This window comes from Notamacropus eugenii, chromosome 2 (genome assembly GCF_028372415.1).
Source record: "Notamacropus eugenii isolate mMacEug1 chromosome 2, mMacEug1.pri_v2, whole genome shotgun sequence".
Taxonomy (NCBI): Eukaryota; Metazoa; Chordata; class Mammalia; order Diprotodontia; family Macropodidae; genus Notamacropus; species Notamacropus eugenii.
Genome location: NC_092873.1, coordinates 140,468,663 through 140,494,294, shown reverse-complemented (window position 1 = coordinate 140,494,294; position 25,632 = coordinate 140,468,663). Strand labels below are relative to the sequence as shown.

Sequence of the window (25,632 nt, the reverse complement as noted above, 5' to 3'; positions counted from 1 at the left end):
TTCTCTGAAACCATGCTTTCTGTCATTTCTTATGGAGCAAAAATCTTCCATTATATTCATATACCATAATATATTCAGTCACTTCCTAAATTATTGACATTCCCTTAGCTTCTAGGTCTTTGCTTTAATGAAGAGAGATGCTATAAATATTTTTGTACATATAGACCTTTACCCTCTTCATTTGATCTCTTTGTAGTATAAGCCGAAGAATAATAAGCTGAGTCAAAGAATAAACACATTTTTTTTTAATTCCAAGTTGCTTTCCAGAATGACTAAACCAATTCTTGCACCACCAACAGTGATCAGCATGCCTGTTTTCCCTTAGTTCCTCCAACAATTGTCATTTTCCTTTTTCATTTTTGCCAGTCTGAATGTGTAATAGAACATTAGTGTTGTGTTCATTTACATTCCTCTGATTATCAGGGATTCAATGTATCCTCACATACTGATTTATTGTTCATTTCTTCCTTTGAAAACTACCTTTTCATAACTTTTCATCATTTGTCTATTGGAGAATAGCTCTTATTCTTAGGGATTTTAATCAGTTCCTTATATATCTTGGACATGGAACCTTTATTAGGAAAACTTTCTGCAAATATGTTTCCTCACTCAACTTGTTTCTCTTAAAATTTTAACCATATTAATTTAATTTCTGTAAAAGCTTTAGAATTTTACTCAATGAAAATTGTCCATTTTATTTTCCATGATCCTCTCTATCACTTATTTATTCACAAACCCTTACCCTTTCCATGGTGCTGAAAGCTATTTTCATTCAGGCTCTCCTTCTTACTCCATATAAGCTGTCTCTTCCATGCCACAGAAGCTTCTCATTCTGGAAGTTCATTCCACCCCCAGACTTCTCATTTTGGAATTACACTCTGCCCCTGTGATTCCCTTCCCATAACTGACTGGTTCCTCTGAGAACTTCCACTTTGAAGAAAACAACTAAGCCAGTCAAGTCTTCATCCTTCTGTAGGTCAAACTCCTGACTCTGGATTTCCTCTACCATTTCCCCATATGGTATCTTCTACTTCTCCCTTCTTTTCAGTTTCCTATTTTGTGCTGTCTTCCCCTATTAAAATGTAAGCTCTTTAAGAACAAAGTTTGTCATTTTTTCTTTTTGTTCCCAAAACTTAGCACAGTACCTGGAACATGGTAAGTGCTTAATCAATATTTGCTGAGTTTTTTACTTGACTTCCTTGTACTTTGAATTTGTTTATCACATGACCTTTTACATTTATCTTATATATCCATTTGGAGCTTATCTTGGTATGTGGTATAAGATAGTATATGTCTAACTTCAGCTAATTTTCCAACTATTTTTGTAAAATAGTGAATCTTTATTCCAGGACTTGGGATCTTTGGATTTATCAAGCACTATGGCACTATATTTGCTAACTTCCCTGTTTTATATCTTATCTATTTCACTGAGCTCTACTTTTTATCCATACCAAATAATTTTGATGGATGACTGCTTGGTAGTATTCTGTGATCTGCCTTCTTTCCAACTATTTTACATTATTTCTTTTGAAATCATTGACTTTTTGTTCCTCCAGATAAATTCTGTTAGTTTTTTTTTCCCCTAGTTCTGTAAAGTAATTATTTAGTAGTTTGGTTAGTATGACCCTGAATAAATAAAATAATTTAGGCAACATTGTCACCTTCATTATACGTGTGTGTGTGTGTGTATACACATATATTTATATTGGCTTGGCCTATCTGTGAGAAATTAACATTGGTCCAATTATTTGGGTTTGTATTTCAGTAAAGAATGGTTTTAGCTACTTAAAGTTACTTGGTAGATAGATTCCCAAGGCAGCTAGGTGATAGAATATTAAGCTTGGAATCAGGAAGACATCCTTCTCAGTTCAAATCCTGCTTTAGACATTTACTGGTCTGTGACCCTTGGCAAGTCACTTATTGTCTCAGTGTTCTAGGAAACTCTCTAAGACTCTAAGCTACAATGAAGGTGCCTATTTGAATTGACAATGGGAATTTCCTTAAAGAAGAGTTCCCTTACACTGATGATTCAGTCTCTATGCCTATCATTATTATTGTTAGAAGCCATAGTGAAGGGGATAGGGAGTAAAGCATGCTGAGGTATATCAGGATACCCAGGTACACAGGATCCAGAATTAATTCTTTTAATCAATCATTTAAACAAGTTCACAGCCCTCCCTCAGTTAAATCCAATTCACTTGAGTATCATGGAATCACCTCCCTGATGTCATGGTCTTCAAGAACCAAGGACAAATAACAACAATCCCAAAGGCCTGAGTGCAGTTTTAAGCTATTGAATTTTAAAATTGCGTTCAAGCTTTTGAGTCACCATGTGATCTAATTTGCCTAATCTGCTAGAAACTATGCTAGAAGCTTGAAAGTATAAAGAATGAAGTAATCCATACTCACAATTAGTTTACATTCTAGTGGAGTGGAGGTACAATAAATACATAAATATATACAGCATAAATTTAAAGTGAACAAATAAAAATCTATAGAAAATAAACATTAGGTAGTTTGGGGGATACCATTAGCAGCTGAGGAGTGGGGAGGAGAAGGGATTGAAAAAAGTTTCATGGCCAAACACATCTTTACAAAAAACAACAAAACTCCCACTCTAGAAATTGCCCAATACTGGCAGATTAACTTTGAAAGATGGGAGGACTTCATAGTGTTTACTTTCTAATTTGGAGATCTGCCTGTCTGACATGACTTGGCTTAAGCAATCCGATTGTTTCCCCTTCAGCAAAATCCTCATTGTGAAGGAACTTGCTTTAAGGCCATGAGCCCTGACCATCTTACCAGGGATGCTCCTCAGGAATGTTTGAAAATATTGACTTCGGCTAAGTTCCAAACAACTCCCATTGTCCTGCACTCCTTGATTTAAAGGGTGGATGCTTGTACAAACACAAATGTTAAGGAAAGATTAATCACACTTCCTGAAGTGAAATTTCATGTGTAACTAATTTAGAGTGTACAAATGAAATATTTCAAATTGCTATGAACATTCACATGCTGACTTCCACATTATCATCAAACTTGCGTTGCATTTCAACTCACAGGATGTTTATGAATGAGCTACTCTGGAGTAGCTCATATTCATAGGGACTTAATTGAAGATAATCAATCAGATAACAAACATTGGTTAGCTATCCATATTATATGTATGGGGGAGGGAATGAAAAGAAAAAGCAAAGCAACATATGTTTACTAAGTACTTACTAGTCAGGCACTTGATAAATACTTGAGAAGAAAAAAACATCAGCTTCTGCCCTCAAGGCATTTTCACTACAGTGGGGAAAGATAATACACAAAAGGGAACCCAAAATCTGGAGCATAAGGATGGGGAACACTAAAGGAATGAGTGTCCAAATCCAGAAAGGCAAAAGCAAAGCTGAGAGAAGAATTAAGCATGGCTGGTCTCTGTTCCTCCTTAAGATGGAAACCACAGGAGGAATCCATCAATGAGAAAGCTGTCATGATGGAGGGATGTTCAAAGGAGAGAAGGTCACAGGGACCAATGGATATTCAAACAGGCGGCCCCAGGCACTGAATCACTTGAGCAATGGAAACAGTCTAGAGAATTAGAAACAAAGCCAGGAGGGCAATGAGGGATGGTGGACTTGGGCCTCTTCTCAAAATGGGGGCCCTGAGAGGAGCCCATCAATAGGAAAATGGGACCCAGCATGATAGAAAAATGTTAACATATACTATGTATATATTTTAAAACACAAGTTATATATGAGAAGTAGCTAAAAGATAAATGGACTCAGTGTCAAAAGATCTGTCTTCAAATCCTGGCTCCAATACTTGCTACCTAGGTAAGTAACCTTGGGTTAAATCATTTAATTTCTCTGGTCTTCAATTTCCTCATCTGTAAAATACAGGGATTAAAGAAAATCACTTTGAAGGTTGCTTCCAACTTCCAAAACCTATGGTTTGATTTTATTTCTTTTTTTATGAAAAAAAATTCATAAGCTGAAGTAACAGATTTACACAAAAAAAAATTTCTTTAAGGTTTGTACAGAAGCAGACAAAAGACATTATGAAAGTATGTTAAAATAGAAAACCATTACAGTGTATTGCTTAAAAGCAACAAGGGACAAACGAAGTCTTTATATAGGAGAGTAAAAGAAATAGTAATTCTGGTGAAAAGATCAATCATATTTTAATATCTCTTGAGATAGGGTCTGAAGGATAAAAGCTAAAAATGAATGCTATGAAAGGATAAGATAATGTGGTATGCATTTTAGTTAATATATGATCACTGATAATTTATCATTGAGGGGCAGCTAGGCGACACAGTGAGTAAAGGGCTGAAACTGGAGTCAGGACTCCCCTTCATGAATTCAAATCCAGCCTCATAAACTTACTAGCTGTGTGACCCTAGCTAAGGATTGCTTGTCTTAGTTTTCTCATCTGTAAAACAAGCTGAAGAAGGAAATGGCAAACCACTCCAGTATCCTTGCCAAGAAAACTCCAGATGGGGTCATGAAGAGTCAGACACGAATGAACAACAACAATCTGTAATTGAGAGGCAAGGTGATGTAGTATATAGAAGGCTGACCTTGGAGTCACAAAGATGTGGGTTCAATTACTATGTCTGCCATATTCTGGCTATGTCACCATAGACAAGTCCCTAAACATCTCTATGACAAAGGAAACTCTCTAAGACTATAAATTACAGATGAATTGTTCTTCTAAAGAAGTAAATGGTGTCTTCACACCAGAAGATTGATTACACCAGTAGTTTCCAAGGTGGGATGTAGGGCCTACTGAGAGACCCTGGAATTACCACAAGAGGCAGTAGTATGATCCTAAGAGGCATATTATACAGTCTTTTTTCCATTGTGGCAAATCCTTGGAGTATTCTTTTTTCATCTTTTTCATAATTTAACATTTTTCTCTCAATAACATATTAAAACAATTTTAACATTCTTTTTTTTTTAATTTTAAGTTCTGAAGTCTCTTCCACCCTTCCTCCCCTGCCCTACTCCCTCCTCCAAATTGAGAATATAAGCAATTTGACCTATGTTATACGTGTGTTATGCAAAACACATTTGCATTTAAGTCATGCTATGAAAGAAAATACATACAAAAAGAAAGGAAGGAAAGAAGGAAGGAAGGAACGAAGAAAAGAAGGAGGGAAGGAGGGAAGGAAGGAAGGATTGGTCCTGGAGTCAGAACTCTTCCTGAGTCCAAATTCAGCCTCATAAACACACTAGCTGTGTGACCCTGGCTGTCACATAACCTTGTTTGCCTCAGTTTTCTCATCTGTAAAACAAGCTGAAGAAGGAAATGATAAACCACTCCAGTATCTTTGCCAAGAAAACTGCAAATGGGGTCATGAAGAATCAGATCATTGTATTGCAGAGAATAGTCAAGTTATTCATAATAGATTATTATATAATATTGTTCTTATTGTGCATAATGTTATTCTGGTCCTGCTCCTTTCACTTTGCATCAGTTCATGTAAACCTTTCCAGGTTTTTCTGAGAGCATTCTACTCATCCTTTCAAACACCACCACAGTGTTCCATCACAATCATAGCCATTCCCCAATTAATGTACATTCCCTTAATTTACAATTCTTTGCCACCACTAAACGGGCTGATATAAATTTTTGTATATATTTTTGTTTTTTATCTCTTTGGGATATAGACCTAACAGTGGTATTGCTTGGTCAAAGGGTTTTATATATGATTTGATAGCCCTTTGTATATCGTGCCAAATTGCTCTCCAGAAGGGTTGAATCAGTATACAATTTTACCAGTGGTGAATTTAATTTTCCCCATATCCCCTCCAAAATTTGTCATTTTCCTCTTCTGTCATATTAACCAGTCTGGTAGGTGTGGGGTAGTAGCTCAGAGTTGTTTTAATTTGCATTTTTCTAATCAATAGTGATTTGGAGCACTTTTTCATATGACTATAGATAGCTTTGAATACTTTGAAAACTGACTTTTCATATCCTTTGACCATTTGTCAATTGAGGAATGGTTCTTATTCTATAAATTTCACTCCATTTTTTAAATATTTGAGAAATGAGGTCTTTATCAGAGAAACTTGTATATTTTTTCACAGTAATGATTACTAACTATATATCTTCCTCCATCCTATTTTTCCCATTTATCCTACTCTCTTTTTTCTCCTTTTACCTTGTCCAGTTTCAAGAGTATCTTGCTTCTGATTTTTACCTCCCCCAATCTGCCCTCCTTTCTATTAGCCCTCTCCCTCTTCTCTTATCCCCTTCTCCTCCTAATTTCCTGTATAGTAAGACAGAGTTTGATACCCAAATCTGTGTGTGTGTGTGTATGTGTGTGTGTGTTATTCCCTGTTTGAGCCAATTCTGATAAGAGTAAGGTTCACATGCTCCTCCTCCCTCTCCCCTCACCTCCCACATCTTTCCCTCCACTGTAAATTCTTTTTCAGGCATCTTTTTTGTGATATAATTTACCCCGTTCTACCTCTCCCTTTCCCCTTCTCCCAGTGAATTTTTCCTTCTCATCTTTTAATTTTGTTTTTTAGATAATCATACCATCACATTTAACTCACATCTATGCTTTCTGTCTATGTATACTCCTTCTACCAGCCCTAATAATGAGAAAATTAAGAGTTATATATATCATTTTCCCATGTAGAAATTTAAATAGTTTATACTTATCAAATCCCTTATGATTTCTCTTTCCTAGGTACCTTTTAATGCTTCTCAAGTCTTATTTGAAAATCAAATTTTCTATACAGCTGTGGTCTTTTCATCAGGAATAATTGAAAGTCCTCTATTTCATTGAATGTTCATTTTTCCCTGAAGGATGATACTCATTTTTGCTGGGTAGGTGATTCTTAGTTATAATCCTAGTTCTTTTGCCCTCTGAAATATCATATTCCAAGCCTTCCAACCCTTTAATGTAGAAGCTGCTAAATCTTGTGTTATCTTGACTGTGGCTCCATGATACTTGAATTGTTTCTTTTTGGCTGCTTACAGTATTTTCTCCTTGATCTGGGAGGTCTGGAATCTGCCTATAATATTCCTGAAAATGATCTCTTTCAGGAAATGAGCAATGGATTCTTTTGATTTTTATTTCACCCTTCAGTTCTAGAATACCAGAGTAGTTTTCCTTGATAATTTCTTGAAGATGATGTTTAAGTCTTTTTTTGCATGTCAGTCAAACAATCCTTAAATTATCTCTCCTGGATGTATTTTCAAGGTCAGTTATTTTTCCAATGAGATATTTCACATTTTCTTCTATTTTTTCACTTTTGTTTTTGTTTTATTGTTTCTTAATGTCTCATAAAATCAATAGTTTCTACTTGCCCAATTCTAACTTTTAAGAAATTATTTTCTTCAATGACTTTTTGTACCTCCTTTTCCATTTGGCCAATTCTGATTTTCAGAGCATTCTTCTCTTCATTGGATTTTTGTGCTGCTTTTACCATTTGGATTAGTCTGTTTTTAAGGCGCTCTTTTCTTCAGTATTTTTTGTGTTTCTTTTACCAAGCTGTTGACTCTTTTTTCATAATTTTCTTGCATTATTCTAATTTCTCTTCCCAATTTTTCCTCTACCTCCCTTACTTCATTTTTAAAGTCCTTTTTGAGCTCTTCCATGGCCTGAGACCAATTCATATTTTTCTTTGAGACTTTGGATGCAGGAATTTTGACTTTAATGTCTTCTGAGTGTGTGTTTTGATTTTCTTTGTCACCATAGTAACTTTCTGTGATCGGAATTTTTTTCTGTTTGCTCATTTTTCAGTTTATTTCTTGATTTTTAATACTAAAGTGGAGCTCTACTTCACAAGTGATGGGAACATTCTCCTAAGCTTTAGGTATTTTGTGCATCTGTTTTCAGAGTTAATTCTGGGGACCTCTAAGTTTGTGGCTCTTCCAAGGTGGTATGATCTAGGGAGGGATGTGTTTACTACTCTCCTGTACTGTATGCTGATTTGTGAGTGCCCACAAGGATTCTTTTCAATCCTGGAACTGTGACCAAGATCCCTACTCCCCTGTGACTACAAGCTCTAATGTGCTAGTGCTTCTCCTCATGCTGCTACTAAGACTCAGAACTGTGATTCAGATCCAAGTATAGGCAATGCAACAGAATCCTACACCCTGTAAATCTCCTTCTGACCCATTGTCAGATCCCCTTACCATCTGTGGGCTGAGAGAGCTGGAAAACACCACAAGTACCAGTGATTCAGTCACCCCAAGGCCTACTTCTGGTTTGCTGGGTCTGATCTATGCTAGTGCAGCCTGCACTGGACTGTGTTCCTCTCTTAGTTCTAACAGACTAAAACTAGTCTGTTCTAATAGAGTTTTCTTGCCACCTGTCTAAGTTGTCTTGATGTGAAAAATTGTTTCATTCCATGGGTAAGTTCTGCTACTCTCTAAGTCATTATTTACTGGTATTTGTCGGGATTTGAGGGATGACTTCAGGTGAGTCCCTGACTTTGCCATCTTGGCTCTACCTCCATATTCTCTTTCTTTATAGTGTTTTCTTCAGGTTTTCTTGTGCCTCCTTAACCAAGCTACTGACTCTTTGTCATCATAGCAATTTTCCAAAGTCAGGATCTTTTTCTGCTATTTGCTCATTTTCCAACCTATTTTTTGGTTTTTAACTTTATGATAAAGTGGGGTTCTGCTTCTTGAATGGAGGGGGCACCATCCAAAGCTTCAGGATTTTTGTGCAGTTGTTTTCAGAGGTAATGGACCTTTAAGTTTTCTGTTTTTATGAGGTAGTATTATATAGGGAGAAGTATGTTTACTACTCTTTCTGTTCCATGCACTAGTCTGTGAGCAACCACAACCACCTTTTCCTACCCTGGAAATCTGACCCAGGGCTTTTGCTCCCCTGTGACTGCAAGCTCTGGTGTGCCAGTGCTTCTTCTTGCCCTAGGACTGTGACCCAGGTCCATTTATGGGGAATACAACAGAGACCTGTCCCCAGTGCCAACAAAGGGACCTTTGTACTCTCCTTCTGACAAGTTTCTGATCCCCTTACTGTGGGCTGAGAGGTCTAGAAACTGCTATTACCTCCACTGATTCAGTTGCCCCAAAGACTGCTCTTGGTTTGCTGGGGCCAGGTTCATGCTGTTGCAGTCTATGCTGGACCATGCTCCACTTTCATCTTAGTGCAACGGAATTTCCCTGCTGATCTTCTAAGTTGTCTTAAACTAGAAAATTGCCTTACACTGTCCTTTTCTGGGTTCTGTGCTGCGGCCAGCACAGTTGGGCAGGTCTGGGGCGGTTATGGGGCTCACAGAGTGAGGATGAAAAGACAGGAGGGACACAGCAGTCTGAACAAGCTGAGTTTATTTAGACATACTGAGCCAAGAAATCAGAGGGTTAGGATGCTTAAATAGTAAAAGACCATAGGGGTAGCGATTGAGGCATGAGAACAGACCAGATTGTGATAAGTAACAACGGAGGCCTCAGGGCCTCTTTTCTTGGAATATTATCCTGTATAGCAGGGGCCCTAATTCCTGGAACTTCAATACCCAATTCAAGGACGTGCACCTGAGAACAATATATCACTTAACTTCTCAAGTCAGCTATTATTCTCCCTTGGAGTAGAGGAACTCGATAAGGGGCTCTTTCAAACCCCTCAAGGTTCTCTACAATTCTGCTGCTCTAGAATTTGTTTAGGGGATCATTTAAATGTGAGTGGAGGTGTTTGGGAGAGAGTTCGTGTGAGTCCCAGCCTTTTTCTGCCATCTTGGCTCCATCCCACCCCCATTTGGAGTATTCTTGGCAAAGATACTGAAATAGTTTGTCATTTCCTTCTACAGCATATTTTACAGATGAGCAAACTAAGGCAAGTAGGGCTATTTGCCCAGGGTCATATAGCTAACAAGTGTCTGAGGCCAGATTTGAATTCAGGTCTTTCTGACTCCAGGCCTTACTCTCTATATACTGCATCACCTCACTAGAGTTATATGATCAACTAATTAGCAAAGGGTGGGACGGAAGATGGATCTACTGCTACCCTCCATGGAAAAGCCTAGACACAAACTAGACTTCAAAATAACCACATTTACCTTTCTTTCTCCCATTACCCCACAACACTTCTGTAATAAAAGTTCCCAACCTCCCAGTATTGGTCAGTTACCACCTAGCTGCTACTCAGACACCCATAGAAGCAGTTCTGTAGGTACCATTGGGAACCCTACTCCCTCCAAGATACCTACCCCCTACCATTTAGACCACCACATAGCTGGGGCAATATTCTTCAGAAGTTGGATTCCATATTCTGTACTAAGAACTACTCTCTCACTTTCCCAAACTCCCAAATCTTGCTTTTATATTGTTTTGGACAGAGTGTATTGCACAGTAGTATATAAATGCATTTTATAAATATACATATATTAGGGTTATATGCTGGAGTAACACAATCAAAAACATTCTGAGACCACAGCTATGTGGTATTATGTAAATCAGTAATCTTGATGGGCCTATCACCAAACCCCAAATTCAAACAATTCTCAAAATTACCTCATGATATCTCAAAAAATTCTTCAAAATAATGCTTGAACATCTATGTGTTTGATTTCCAAAAAATGTTTAATATTTCTGAATTGTATTCTTTTGGCCAGAGTCTCTCTCCTCACTTTAGAGAGAGAAATCTCAGAAAGAATAGTAAGATTTCACGCTGGCAGGGACACTAATGATCATTTAACATAAGGGCTTTTAACATGGGCTCTGTGAGCTTGTTTTGCAATATTTTGGTAACATTTCAATATTATTAGTTTCCTTTGCAGTTCTCTGTATTCTATTTTATACATTTATACGTTATTCTGAGAAGGAGCCCAAAGACTTCACCAGACTTCTTAAGGTGTATGTGACAGAAAAAAAATATGAAAAACCCCTGATAAAGTACAATCTCCTCATTTTTAGAGATGAGCAAAATGAGACACAGAGAGGCTAAGTCATTTTTCCCCACTTACTCTCAGTGAGACTTTGGACAAGTCATAAATTAGAATGACCTGCAGATTTTCACTGTAGAGGTATATATTTAAGGAGTTTAAGGGGGTGTGACAAGGAGTCTAGGAAAATAAGATTCAGACTGTTCCCTAGAGCTACTCTCAATTTCCTTTCACTCATGCATAAAGTGTTGTTATTCAGTTGCTTTTCAGTCCTGTCAGACTCTTCATGACCCTATTTGGGGTTTTTGTGGCAAAGATATAACGGAGTGGTTTGTCATTGCCTTTTCAGCTCATTTTACAGATTTGAATAAGTTGAGGCAAACAGGGTTAAGTGACTTGACCAGGATCACATAGCTACTGATTACCTGAGACCAGATTTGAACATATAGGAAGATGAGTCTTCCTGACTCCAGATCCAACACTGCACCACCTAACTGTCCCAAGCATAAAGTATACCTGCACACAGAAACTGTTGAAGAAATCTTCTGTTGCCCACCCAAAGAGTCATAAAAGCTTAGGAGGTGGCATGGGCTACACAAAGTTTCTCCAACTTATGCTTTCATCTCCAGTATACCAGGGAGATAGGAGCAGGTAATTTCTAACATTTCTTTTTTAAAAAAACTCTTTATCCTAAACTAAGACCTCATTGAGGGGGGCCCCAACTTGGAAACCCCAGCAGATGATTCCAAATCATCATTCAGATCACCAAATCATACTTAGCACTGAGAAGGCAAGAAATTTTCCCTTTTTTGGGTGTGCCAAAGAGCATGTAACTAGAACGTACTCCAAGACCAGTCACTCATTACAAAGTCCATCATAATTACCATATGTAGACTACTACACAATTTCTCTTCATGCCATTTTGGGCTAAGTGACAAAGAGATAATTCTGTGGTTGTTGGGGTTTTTTGGTGAGGGGAGGCAATTGAGGTTAAGTGACTTGCCCAGGGTCACACAGTTGGATTTGAACTCAGGTCCTTCTGACTCCAGGGCCTGTGCTATACCCACTTTGCCCTTAATAATTCTTGAACTGGAAGTCTAATAAAGAGGTGATTTAATCAAGGTCACAATGCAGGGTGGGTCAAAATCCAAAATGTGTGAGTCTTAAAAGGAGCGGAGGGGTGAAAAATAATTCAATTAGTGACATCTCTAGGGCATAAAAATATGATAGAGCATGTCAAAGATTAGATATTTACTTATATGTGGAAAATTCTGCAGCTCTGCCCCACCCCCTCCAAAAAAAGGAGAAGATTAAAGTTGTCCCCAAGGTGTCAGTTTCTTGGTAAACTTTAGTATCTGTTACGAGTGCAAGCTGTCCTCCAAAAAGAGCTAACAGGCTAACTTGTCTTCTGTCTTCTCTTTAATACAAAGCCAATAAGGAAGTAATGATAAAGACTTGAATTAATCTCTGAGTAAATGAAGTATGTACCAGTACAGAGTCATACTTCTCACCACAAATATACCTGGCTCCAAGAAGTGCCAGGGAATGGAGAAATACTGGTTTCTCTGATTTATGTTTTAGATGAGTTGATTTCTCCACAATATGTGTAGATCTGGCTTCTATGAAAGCAAAATCTGTAAAATGAACTTGTAACCATTTCTCTGCCTCCAAACCCCACCCCACCACTGCCTCTTCCCACAGCTACTATAAATTCATGTTACATTAGCACCATATTCCAAGAGTACCATATGAACCACATGTAAGCCTGTGCTAAGTTTCTGGAAAGCAAGATGAATTGTGTGTGTGTGTGTGTGTGTGTGTGTGTGTGTGTGTGCGCGCGCACGTGTGCTTTAGGAAACTGAAAAAACCAATTATAGTACAGTACTTGGAAATACCCTCTTTAAAAAAAATACATTTGCTTTCACTTTTGAAAATGGAATGCAAAAACCTACATGAAAATCCCTAATAAATTTATATGAAAATTTTGATTGTGGATCAGGTTAAATATTTAATGGGTATAAATTCAAACCAGTGGACATTAACAGCTTTCCTACAAAATTACATGCTTTGACAGTCATAGGTTACATCAATTTATTGATATAGCCATAGTGAAATTTGCTTAACTTTTGAAAGATAAGGAGAAAATATTGAATTAGACCTTTAAAATGATAGCTTTCATTTATTTAGCCCTTTTTAAAAAGTATTTTTATTCCCTCATCTGTTGCTGGAATTTCATTCAAGGGACATACATAAAATGAATATACTCATTCAATAATCATTTCTTAAGTTGCATTTTAGATGTAATTTCTGTGATGGGGATATAAAGATATATTCTCTATGCTCAAGGTGCTTAGAATCTTGTAGGGTATATAAACCATGTGTATGTAAGTCTCTGTGTATATGTGTAGGTATGCATGTATTTCTAGATAGATATACACATATGTATACACATACACATACATATACATATACATTATATGTCATACTATATATTTAAATGTTATATATTTATTTGTACATACATGTATCTAGGTATACATCTGTACACATAATGATACATGTATAAGAGGAACAGCATATAATGCTATCATGTTACATGAAGTCAGTGTTAATTATTATTATAGATAAAGCAAACACCATGCATTTGTTAAGCACCTATTATGTTAGAGATATGGCGCTAAGTATTGCTGATTCAAAAGATAAAAATGAAACATTTAGGCCTTGCCTTTAATATGACATTTATATAGCACATACTTTTAATATTCTATCTCACTTGATCTTCTCAAAGACTCCTATGACATGGATAAAGATGGAGATGGGTCTTGTGAGGTCATCGGCATAAAAAAAAATCTAGATAAGAAAACTCCTTCTACCAATGCAGATTGATACTTTCTTTTCAACTTAACAGATTTAAGAATGTCCTGCAACTTAGCTAATGTTGTTAACTATTTCAAGTAGTTTTTTAGTTGATTCTCTAAGTATACCATCTTACTATCTACCAAGAGTGATAATTTTGTTTCCTCATTACCTATTCTAATTCTTTCAATTTCTTTTTCTCTTATTGCTATAACTAACATTTATAGTACAATACTGAATAAAAGAAAGACTAATGATGAGCATCCTTGCTTCACCCCTGATTGTATTGGGAAGGCTTCTAGCTTATCCTCATTATAGATGACGCAGGCTGATGGTCTTAGATAAATATCACTGATCATTTTAAGGTGAAGTTCATGTATTCCTATGCTCGAGGGTGAGTGTCTTGCTTAGGGTTACACAACTAGCATGACAGTGACAAGACTTCTTTGTGAAAAAGGAGACATATATAATACAATTGTCATTATTCTCATTTTCACAAATTAGAAAGCTAAGATTCAAAAAAGCTAAGTGACCAGCCCAAAGCCACACAACTACTACATGACAATATGGACTAGAACCTAGTCTTCTGACTCCAAGTCTAGTATCTACCGCATTGTAGTACTTCTCAAAGCAGTCAAGAATACCATTCTTACACTTTTCTTCACCTAGTAATCTCACCTCTCCCCCACCCCCAGTTAGTTTATACATCTCTTAAAATCTTTCCAAAAAAAGAAAAAAAATTTAGAAATACTATCCTCTTTCTGCTATAGGAAGAAGATGGATGGGTATATTGAACACCTAATTTAATGGAAAACTAGCCCAGTTTAACTTACAGGTTAGAACATATCTCTATACTCCTACAATATTCATCAACCCAGGCCTCCAACTTATCAAAGGCAGTCATACAATCACAGACCTAGGCAACAAAGACTATTAATACAATCCCTCTCATTTTACAGATGAGAGACCTGAGGCCCAGGAAGGTTACATGAAGAGTTATCAGCCAAACAGGGATTAGAAATAAAGTCATGTGACCCCAAGGTCAGGATTTGTTCCCACATATCACATTGTACAGTCAAGGGAAACAGTGATGGCAAAATCTTGAAATGCTGTCAATCAAGCATGCATTCTGCTATAATGGCTCCTAGAGTAAGAAAAGCACACACCTAGAAGATAAAACTGCTTTGTTTTATCATTTTTTTTACTCCTTCACTGTGCTTATGATTAAAAAAAATCAACACACATTTGATTTACTAGAGCCAAATACCTCCTTAAAAACATCTTAGTGTCACCTGTGCATATTTCCAAATTACACAAGAATCCTGGAAAGATATAATAGAAATAACCTCGTCTTAATGACCCACTAGTCATTAATATCAAGCAAGGCACAAAGTAGCGATAATGTATTTGCCAAAGTTCTTCACCACTGTCAAGTAAGAGGTGCAGAGCAGAGTCCAAGGGATTCTTCGCAGATGTTGAGGTCCTCCTAATTCTTATTCACAGACAATACTGTGCTGATTGCATCAAGCCTCAGAACATTTCGGATTCTCTTAAATGGGATTCATAGTAACTAAGAAGAGTTTGGTCTAACTATCCACACAGGAAAAACCAAATGGATGAAGAATGCCTATTGTCCAGACTATGACCAACACTTGGATGAACAATGTATAGAACTCGTCCCTCAGTATGTATCTTGGACAGAGGCTGCAAACATACAACGAACTGGGCCCAGAACTGAACAGGAGTAAGAGAGTGGGCTGACTTGCCTTAGGGAATGCAGTTATTTTGTTGCTTCTTCCTAAAACAAAAGGTCTTTCTTTTTTTTCATATCTTTCAGTGTTGTATGACTATGAGTCACAATGTCTTGTAGTCTCTGAAGAACTGAATTTGATGACCAACCAAATGACAACAGATACAAGACGATCATGAGCAGGCTGAAACAAATTATAAGTCAAGAATTATTTAGGAGAAACAGTGTTAAATATGTTTTCAAGAAATATATAATTAAAAAGATGGATTGGTAAAAAGAAGGGATAACCAATGGGTATCCCCCAGACCCTGTTAATGAACTTTTAATATCAGGAGAATGAAAGAAAGGTACACAATTGTTTGGATGGCAATTGTCAAGAGTTATGCATCATACAGGTTGGCATAGGTGGTATGGTAGTAAAAACACCTACCCATATGTAGGCAAACCCAATTAGTCCTAAAAAGGCAATAAAACCTTCCCTAAATTGTCCAGGGAATTAAGGAAAGCTTGGACTGTTTGCTGTTGTAGCTGTCTATTCATCTAAGTATAAAAGTGTAACGTAAAAGGAATCAGGGGCTCTTGGTCTGACATACTTTGCTGTGCCATTGCAGCAAATGAACAGGAAAGGAGAAACTGGGACCTTTTGAATCAATACTACAGCCTTTCCATTCAACTGCTAGGACCCCATTAGTTCAAATAATGAATCCCTTTAAGTGTCTAGTTCAAATAATGAATCCCCTCAAATGTCTGCACTATTAAAACTCACATTTCATATTTCCATCAGGCTGAAACCAATGAACATATTTTACGTAATTATAACTTTAAATAGAGTATAATTTAATCAGGACTTAAGTGTACTGTTAACTAAACCCATTAAATTAAATGTCTGATAATCTATGAGTGGTGCATTCCAAACCAGAACCACTTGAGTTGACCAAGTCAAGCCTAGCCCAGAGTAAATGGATTATGTCTATTCTGAACATCACTGAGATCACTTACTCATTCAAGTATAGGAATATTTGATAAACCAAATGGGGAGGGTAAAATAAGTCAGAACAGGGGTGGAGAACCTGAGACTTAGAGACCATAAGTGTCCCTCTAGGTCCTCAAGTGTGGCCCTTAGACTGACAAAGGGTTAGAGTCAAAGGGCTACATGTGCCCTCCAGGCCAAAGGTTCCCCATATCCAGTTAGAACCTCAGAATAATTTGCTCCCTGTATTCTTCTAGAAAAACTATTTATTACCAAATTTGTTGCCCAAAAAAGTGAAAACACACCTACATACAGCTATTAAAGCTCAAAACTGCATTAGGAGTTTTGGGAAACCAAAAAATATATTAATAATAAAAAGCACCAATAAATGTTATTGAACTTTAAAATCAGCAGATGTAGCAAATACCAATTTTAAATCTGCATAGTCCATTACCCTTTAAGAGCATAAAGTAGTAGCAAACCCTTAATCAGCCAAATAATACTAATCAATAGTCAAGTCAAATCGATTGCTACCTACTGAGTACCTTCTATGCCCAAAGCATTTTGATTATGAACTAGTTTATGATGTTCAGCTAAAAATAAGTTTTCTCCAATGTGATCTGGTGGGAAGAGCTCTGAGTTTGGAAACGGAATACCTGGCCTCCAGTTACCTCTCTGCTACTTGCTACCTGAGTGAACTTGGACAATTTGCTTTTTAACCTCTCTTGGGCCTCAGTATCCATATCTAGATTTTGAGCTGTGAAACTAGGTAAACTCTAAGGTCCCTAAACCTATAATGCTATGATCTTTCCCTCAAATATCTATTTTCTACTAAATTATTTCGCCAGATATTGATGGTAATACGTTAGCAAATCCTTAGGTTTTTAGTACTGAAAAAAAAAGTTAATCGTGTGTGTAACCAATATTAAACTACATGCACTTTTATTCCTTTATTACAATTATGTTGCATTAAAATTTTGAAAGAACTATTTTACCTTCTGTAGTACTCATATTTAGAGACCTGATACTCTGGCACTGACTAAAAGAAAAAGAAGTCAGTTAGCAAACTAGAGAAATACTCGAACCCTATAAGGAGAAAGATTATTAGTTAGTTGCTTAAAAAGGATAACGAATTGGCTGCTCCGACATGTTTCTTGCAGGAACTCTTCATATTAGAAGTTTTCCCGGGGATGGTGTTTAATTTTGGAGGGGAGGGGAGGGTCTAGGCAGGGAAAAGTGAGCAAACTTGCGAGCCGCCTCCCGCGTTCACCCTCTACTCTAGTATACATTCATAATCATTATATCTGACTGGCTAGATCTGAACTCCCCTGGCAATCCTACACCTTCCTGACTCTCAGTTCTCACTCCAGGGCGGGATAGCATCACTGTCCAGAGTTAGCTTCATTCCTAATGGAATAGGGGGCGGATCTGTTGCCCGAGTCCCCCTCTATTGGCTGAACCCTCCGGGACTGGCTGGGTTTCCTGGTCCTTCATTGGACCGATTTGCCCCCTCTCCGCTGAGCTAATTGGTGGATCTAGGAGGGGGGGTGGAGGAGCTAGCGAGAGGGGGCGGGGGGGGTGGAATTCCCCACTTAGATTTCTTGCCGGCGGTCTAGTTGTTGGTTGCGGAGAGGAGCGCTCGGCTTAGCGGATCAGGGCTGAGGCTGGAGGGGGGAGAGGGAGGAGGAGCCGGCAGCTGTGGTCCCCTGGGGGGAGTGCCTTGGTCAGGGGTCCTGAATAAAGAAGAGCTCCTAGAAAGGGGAGATAGAGGAGCCTGACGAACAAGTCACCTGCAGTGTGTCCTAGGAGGCTGGTTCTGTGTTTTCTCCCCTTTCTACTGGTGCGGCTCCTAGGCATCATTTGTCAGCGCTCCTCCTCCTGCTCTTCTTCCTCTCTCCTCCTCTCCTCCTCCTCCTCTTCCTCCTCCTCCCCCCTCCTTCTCCTCCTCTCCTTCTGCCCTCTCTGCTGCTTCCCTCGCTGCTGCTCTCACTGCTACTGCTGCTGCTGCCCTCGCTGCTCCTGCCCTCGGTACTCCTGCTGCTGCTGCCCCTGCCAGGGGCTCGGGATCCGCAGGAAAGCAAAGCAAAGCGAAGCAAAGAGAACACCGGCCACAGGAAGAAGGATCCGGAGCTGCAGAACCGCTCGGCTGTCAGGCTAGAAGCGGAACCGGTCCAAGGAAAGGGAGAGACACACAAAGAACGTGGTGAGAGGAGGAGGAGTAAAGGCCCGGGGGGGGGGGAGGAGGAGGAGGAGGACGGAGGAGGGAGGAGTGGAAGAAGGGGAAAAAAAGACGGTAACTGCAAATGCTCGGCTGCATTCTCTCCTCTCCTCTTCTCTTTCTCCTGCTGTCGCTGCCTCCTTGAACATGCTCTCATTCGAGACAATACCCGGCCGGCCCGTCAGTCTGTCCCAGGCACAGCGAGCGTCCTGTTTCAGCGGATGCACTTCTTGGACAGAGGGGTAGTTGCTCTCTCCTCTCCCTCTGGCTCTCACGTGTGTGTGTGTGTGTGTGTGTGTGTGTGTGTGTGTGTGTGTATGTGTATGTGTATGTGTGTGTGTGTGTGTGTGTGTATGTGTGTGTGTGTGAGAGAGAGACAGAGACAGACAGAGACAGAGACAGACAGACAGAGAGACAGAGAGACAGAGACAGACAGAGACCGAGAGACAGAGACCGAGACAGAGACGGAGAGAGAGGAAGAGAGGAGGAGGAGTAGGGAAGAGATAAGGATCGTCTTCTTCGGGACCTCCCGGGCTTATCCAAGAGCCTGGGGGAGGGGGTAGGAGGAGGGGGAAGCTGGCTCTCCCCGCCACCCTACCCCAGCAACGCCCCAAACGCTGAGATCTGCCCCTCTGGGATCTCCCAGAGCCCTGCTAGGGAGATCTATTGGGAGCTAGAGTAGGGGATAGAGGGAAAACAGGCCCGGAGGCAAGAGTGAAGAGCCCCTATCTTTCCACACTGATTTCCCGAGGGTCCAAAGAAACTTTTCTGGAACCGAAAGACAAACTTTGATTTCCGCGCTGGCGCACTCTGCCCTACTATCCTAAGCAGGCGGCCTTCTCCCTTTTCCTGCTACTGCCACCTTGTCTCGTTTTTCCTTTCTTTCTCTCTCCCTTTCCTTTCTTCATTTCATCTCCCGGTCCCCTCCGCCACTGACCCAAGCGAGGGAATGCCGTTAGTGCAAGCCACGGGACCCCCCAACCCCTACCTCCCGATCTCCGCGAGATCAGTGCGTGGTTGCCCTCCCCCTTGGCGTGTGTCCACCCCAAAGGGCCTTGAGCCTCATCGACGGACCCAACTGATTCCTCGGGACTGGTGCCACTCTGAACTAGGGGAAAAGTTTCCTCGAGCCTTGGAGGGGCTGGTATCCACCCACAGTCTGGGGGCACTGCCAGGGGACTCTTGGCTTCTTCTGTGTCAGCCCAACTCCTTAGTTGCCTGAAAGCTGAGGCACATCGGCATCTGCGGGATGTGCGTGGTCTAGGAGCCGGCGAGAAGATGCCGCCAGGAGCAACTCGGTACCCAAGTAGATCAGTGAGTAGCCCGATTGGTCCCTGTGGGTTTAGTTCTTAGGTTTTGATAAAGGAAAGAGGGAGCCTGTGAGAGGCCCCGGGCTAATGCCATCCTCTCTTTTGGTCGCCAACCCCCCCCCCCAAAAAAAAAAACAAAACAACAACAATAACAACAAAAAACAAACAAAAAAGCCTAGGACTTCTATTCCGAGTATCTTTGGGTAGGTAGGACCATAAAATCCTAGATTATACCCGAAAGCAATTATCTGGACCAAACTTCTCATTTCATAAAAGTGGAAAGTGAGGCCCAAAGAGAATCCCTACTGTATCAAGACATGCCCAAGGTCATACTGGCAGTAAAGGGCAGAGTTGGTGTTTTTGAAGATACTGTATTACAGCTTATAGAATAGTGGGGAAAGCTGAAATCTGAGAGCCAGACCTCTATTTGCCACTAATATGCTATGTGACCTTGAACAAATTATTTAACCTCCCTGAGCCTCAGTCTTTAAAATGAGGGTGTTAGACTTGAAGATATCTGCGCTCTGGCTTTCTGTGATTTTTAAGAAATGCTGGTTTATTTTAATTCAGGGATCTTAGAACTATGCTTACCTTTTTTAGCTAGATAAGATGTATAAAATAACCAAATCTCTACATAAACTTTACATATGCCTATGTTGACCTTTCAGTCTATTCAAAAGCAACTCTTAAGTTACTTTTGTTACTATTGCTACAGAGTTGGTCTTGAGAGGGGATAAAAAGTTACTACTTGTGCAAAATGTGCCAGAAATGCTTGACAAAGCCAAGAGAGATAAGAATTGTAAAAACAGAAACAAGGATAGGTCAGAGAAAATGGAGGAGTTGGGGGTGGATAGGGAGAGAGCTATGTTAAGTGCCATTAAAAATCTCTTCTGCCTCTCCTTATTTTAGAAAATACTATACAGGCAGCTCCCACCCACCCCCTAGGTTACTCTTGCTTACTGAGAACTTTTGAAAGCCTTCAGTTTCTTTGAAAAAGCAAATGTCACATCCAAATTAATCTTAAACTGGTGTCGTTCTTGTAGGAATAGTAACCTATAATGAAGCTTATCTGTATCCAAATTTAATGAAGGTTTGAAAATAGCTCCTTATTTTCAGTGCCATTTATGCTAACACAACACATTTTTATGAAAGTCTTTGTTAAGATGTGCTTGTGACATGACAGATGTATAATTTTAATAAATTTTTAATGGTATAGGTTAACAACATCTGGAATAGCCTTGACATATTGTCACAAGTTAAGTGGTGATACAATATTGGGCTAACTTTTATTTTAAATTATAATATATTTTCTTCTCTGAGAGTGTGTGACAAAAGAGAATTGTTTTCCTAACTAAATGTGTATGTATATATACATGTATATACATGTATATGTGTATATGTGTAAAACAAAACAAAATTCTAAGAGTATATGTTTTACGGTAAAGGTTTACAAAAACTAAATGGATATTTCCCTTAAATTATAAATTCTGAAGATTTTCTTAAGCTTTCTGAAATTGGTTTTTGTATATAAAAGAGACAGTAAATCAGTTACTCACTTATAGACTATCAAAGTCCCATTTTGCCCACCTTTAAAGACTATTAAAGTTTTGTTGCAGAGTGGTGAGACAGTACAGCAGTAAGGGTTCAAAAACAAGAATGAGGCAGAAGTAATACAGAGATAGAACCTGAAGATTCTATATCCAGCCTTACTCTGTCCTTCCATGAATCAGCCTTCCTCCCTAAACCTGAGTTTCCTCATATGTAAAATGAGAGTATTGAACTAGATGGCCTCTTATTTCATGTTCAGCTTTGAATCTATGACCCAGTGAATACCTCAGATCTCAAATAGAGAGAATCATGACTTTGAAAGATAATTGTATTACTAAGGAGTCTAGGTGAATGACTAGTAAAGGGAAGATAAGCATAGAAGAGAGCTCTAAACCATAAATCTCTGTCTATTTTTTAAGAATGGAGACTTCAACAGCACCATGGCCTTATCCAAGAGTAACCATGAAATCTTGAGGGGCCCCTTGAACAGCAGGATTCCTAGAACTGCATCCTTCGTTTCAAGTCTCCCAGGAGTGTTTCCTCTTTGGAGTGGATAGAGAGGAATTAGGGATGTAACTACAATATCATGATCCTTCAAATATTTTGTGTTATCACTCAAAGAAAACTGCACCAAGGCTAAAACTTTCTCCTCCCACTCTTATATCCTTGGCTACCCCCCAGAAAAGAATGTTCGCCACTCAGCTACTTATTGGAAGTCTCTGTAGGGAGATGGAACTTCCTGCATAGCAAGGGTAGGGGTAAGGAAGAGAACCTCAAGATATGGTTTCATAGAGGGAATTCCATGACAACAAAGATGCATAGACACCACCACCACCACCACCACCACCCCCCTCCCCAGCCTTCCTGGAGATTCTTTGCCAACAGCTTTTTGCTTCTTTCCCTTCCATAGCCCCAAAATGGAAGAGTGATCTGTAGGGTTAAAAAAGAGAATTTGGGAAAGAAAAGGAGGTAATTCTAAACAGGGATCTGTCCCTTCCAGAGTCACAAACACTCACAAATGGAGAGAACCATTCTCTCTGAAAGTGATTTAGTAGATGGTAGGCTATGTCATTCTCTCTTCTTTATATCTGTACATCTTCAACCCCACTTAAGAGTTCTTACACCTCTTTGCCCATCATATTCTTCAGTATTTCAAAATGTTTTGATTTCATTGGTAAATATACTTGCTCTAGTGACAGGGAATAACCCTTCCATATCTTAAACAATAGTTTTCTATTACATTCTGGGACCAAAATTACTTATGATCTGCCTTCTGATGATGAATGAATGAATGAAAAAGCATGCACTGAGCACTTACTATGTGCTATGTACAGTACAAATACAAACCAGCAAGATAACTTCTGATTTCAAGGAAATGATATTTGAATAGAGATGGATAACACATATGGGGAGTTAGAGTGAGAAGGGGGAGGGGAAAATGAGGAGAGGTAAGGGCTTTAAGATAGCCAGTAAACAATGTGGTGGCCTGGTTCTGGGCAAGATGAGGTTAAAATTTCACCTATCAGACCCCACAGTGGAATCCAAGTTCTGGTTATAGGAGAAGGAATGCCAAAGAGCAGGCAGTATGATTTGGAGATCTCTGGGAAATGAAAAACTCTCCACACTTTGCTTGTTCAATTGTCAGAATTGACATCATTCAAAGCCCTTTCAGTCACATTAGCATGAGTTTACACTTTGCTGGTGTGATCTTCAAGAATCCTGGGTCAACTACACACCCCTACACATGAGATTTTAGTGGAAGCTATATGGTATAGTGGATAGAGAGAACCACCTCTGATACAAACTGATTGTGTGATGCTAGGCAAAAATCACTAAAGTTCTGGGTATCATAAGACTAAGTGGCAGAGAAGGTGTCCATCAGTTCTCATAGGAATTCTCTCCTCTGAGAATTCCCTATTCATCAGTGAAATCACAGGTCTGTTCCCTATGTCCCTGTCTCTGCACCTACATTATTCTTAATAATAACCAAAAACATGTGGTAGAATTTCATGCTTTCAACAAACTAAGAGTCATGATAACAATTAAAAAATGGTCCAGGCCTGTGATTTCATGGGATAGGAATCTCCATTAAAGAAACTCTTCTGCCAATATAGGTAAGCAGCTAGTCTTCTATAATCTTAGAATTTCTATAATCTTAGAGTTTAAGTAAATTGCTCAGTCGCACAGTAAGTGTTTGTCAGAGGTACAATCAGGTCTCCCATTACCTCCTTTCTACTACACGGCCTTTTAGATGGTTACATTTTCTGTCTCTCGGTTTCTCTCTGTCTATCTGTATTTGTCTCTGCCTGTCTGTCTCATCAAACTTGCCACAGAAAAAGAAGATGAAAAATAAGGGAAAGGAGACTATGCCAGAAATAAGTAGCTCTGAATATTTTAGGGGAAGAGAGATCACTTAAGTGATAACTATTAAGAGGGAGGTGGTTGTTGAAACAAAGAAGTTATAGGAAGTATGGAAAATATCATACTAGTTAAGAACCAAAACACCACCCCTAAAACTTCCATATCTCAGATGAAAATTCCCACTCCTCACCCTTTCTTAATTCTTTAATTTGGTCTACACTTTTAGAAATACTGAATGAAGATGACTTTCCAAGATGACTCTGATTTCTGAGTCAACAATCTTAATCCTTATGGTAGTGGACAGGTTATATATGTGTGTGTGTGTGTGCGCGCGCGTGCGTGTGCGTGCATGTACGTATCCTTCTTTCCTCCACATTGTAACAACTAGATGTTAAGATCCAAAGATGGTATATGTGCCCACACACATATATGTATACACATGTATATATACACATACATACATATATGTATACATACACATCCCCTTTGGATCTTAGGATCTAGTTGTTGCAATACCATGGAAAGAAGGGTTTTTATTTCCCTCTTCCTATAGAAAGGAAGAAGCATAAATCTAGAGCTGCCAGGGACCTTAAAGGCCATCCAATCTAACCTTTTTAATTTTTATAGATAAGGAAACTGAGGCCCAGAGAATATAAATAACTAGAGCTGAGATTTGAAGATAGATCCTTTTACTCCTAAGTACTTCAATCTTCTTTCTCCTGCACCATGCTACCTCAAGGAACTATGATCCAAATACAAGGTAGCTTCCGGGAGTAGAAGCTTCAGGGGAGCCCGTTCTGAGTTTCAGATTCAATTAGTATTTAGACTCAGGGAGACACCATAGTAATAACACTCTACCTTTCTACAGCACTTTCTACTTTTCCAAAACACTTTCATATGCCCGATGACATTCAGTACACGAAACCCTTGAGTGAGAAGTGCTCATTGGTTTCATTACTCCCAGCCTCTTCTCCATTCTATCCATGTACTGCTCCCTGGCTGATCTTACTTAAATAACTCTCATATTATTGCTTTGAACCAAAACCTTTGATTGTCATTAAACTCTACAGCTCTTTTGACTGATTGTAAATTTTCTCCACAGTTTGGTCTCATCTTAGCTACCCATCCTTCTATACCATTCCTTCTCACAGGGCACCTACTGACAGGTCTCTTCACCATCTGTGGGCACTTTGTTCCTTTTCCTGACTTCACACATAAGGGGAACAGTAGTGTGGGAATCAGGAGACCTAAGTTCTGGTTATGATTGTGCCACTAACCCTCTAACTGACCCTAGGCATTCTTTGAATCTTATTTTCCTCCTCTTACAAGGTGTTGGGGGATCTCTTCTAACTCTAACACTGCACTTCCTTACTTCGGCCACTTCCTCTTCTTTGTCCACCCAAACCCTTTCAACCCTCCCAGGTCTCACTTGAGGCCCACCTTCTCCATGAATCCTCCCTTCACTATCCCATGTCTCAGTGAGTTGCTTTTCTTTGAGTGCCCATAGTATTTATAATCATTTATGTCTTAAGTCTTTTTTTTATTTTTCACTGTTGTTTCATGTGTTAATATTTCCTCTTCAGTAAGAATATAGGCCCCTTGAAGGCAGAGTCGATCCACAGGTAATGCTTCTTCTATATTTCTCACAGTTAAATTAAATGACAAACTGGCCTTTGACTGCCTGGAATGGAAGTAAATGCAACTAAGAAGGAATTGTAGTTATTTAATCCCTTCTTAGAAGTGTCAATAATGAGCAGAGAGGGCTC

General features: G+C 39.1%; 2 long non-coding RNA genes across 3 annotated transcripts in view; one reads left to right on the top strand and one right to left on the bottom strand.

Moving 5' to 3' along the window:
• Nucleotides 1-230: 230 nt before the first annotated feature.
• LOC140526404 (uncharacterized) lies at nucleotides 231-18,309 on the bottom strand. The gene is made up of 3 exons (XR_011974359.1): nucleotides 18,220-18,309; nucleotides 17,425-17,468; nucleotides 231-15,643 (listed from the first exon to the last, which is right to left on the bottom strand). It is a non-coding gene; the product is annotated as an uncharacterized lncRNA (long non-coding RNA).
• A 237-nt stretch (nucleotides 18,310-18,546) lies between these two features.
• The window catches only part of LOC140526402 (uncharacterized), a 98,923-nt gene continuing 91,837 nt past the window's right edge, over nucleotides 18,547-25,632 (top strand). Inside the window, exon 1 of one of the 2 annotated variants that reach the window (XR_011974358.1) lies at nucleotides 18,547-18,632. This is a non-coding gene — a long non-coding RNA (uncharacterized lncRNA). Of the gene's footprint in view, nucleotides 18,633-19,876; nucleotides 19,962-25,632 lie in introns of those variants that run through there. The other variant, XR_011974356.1, reaches the window with a different exon arrangement.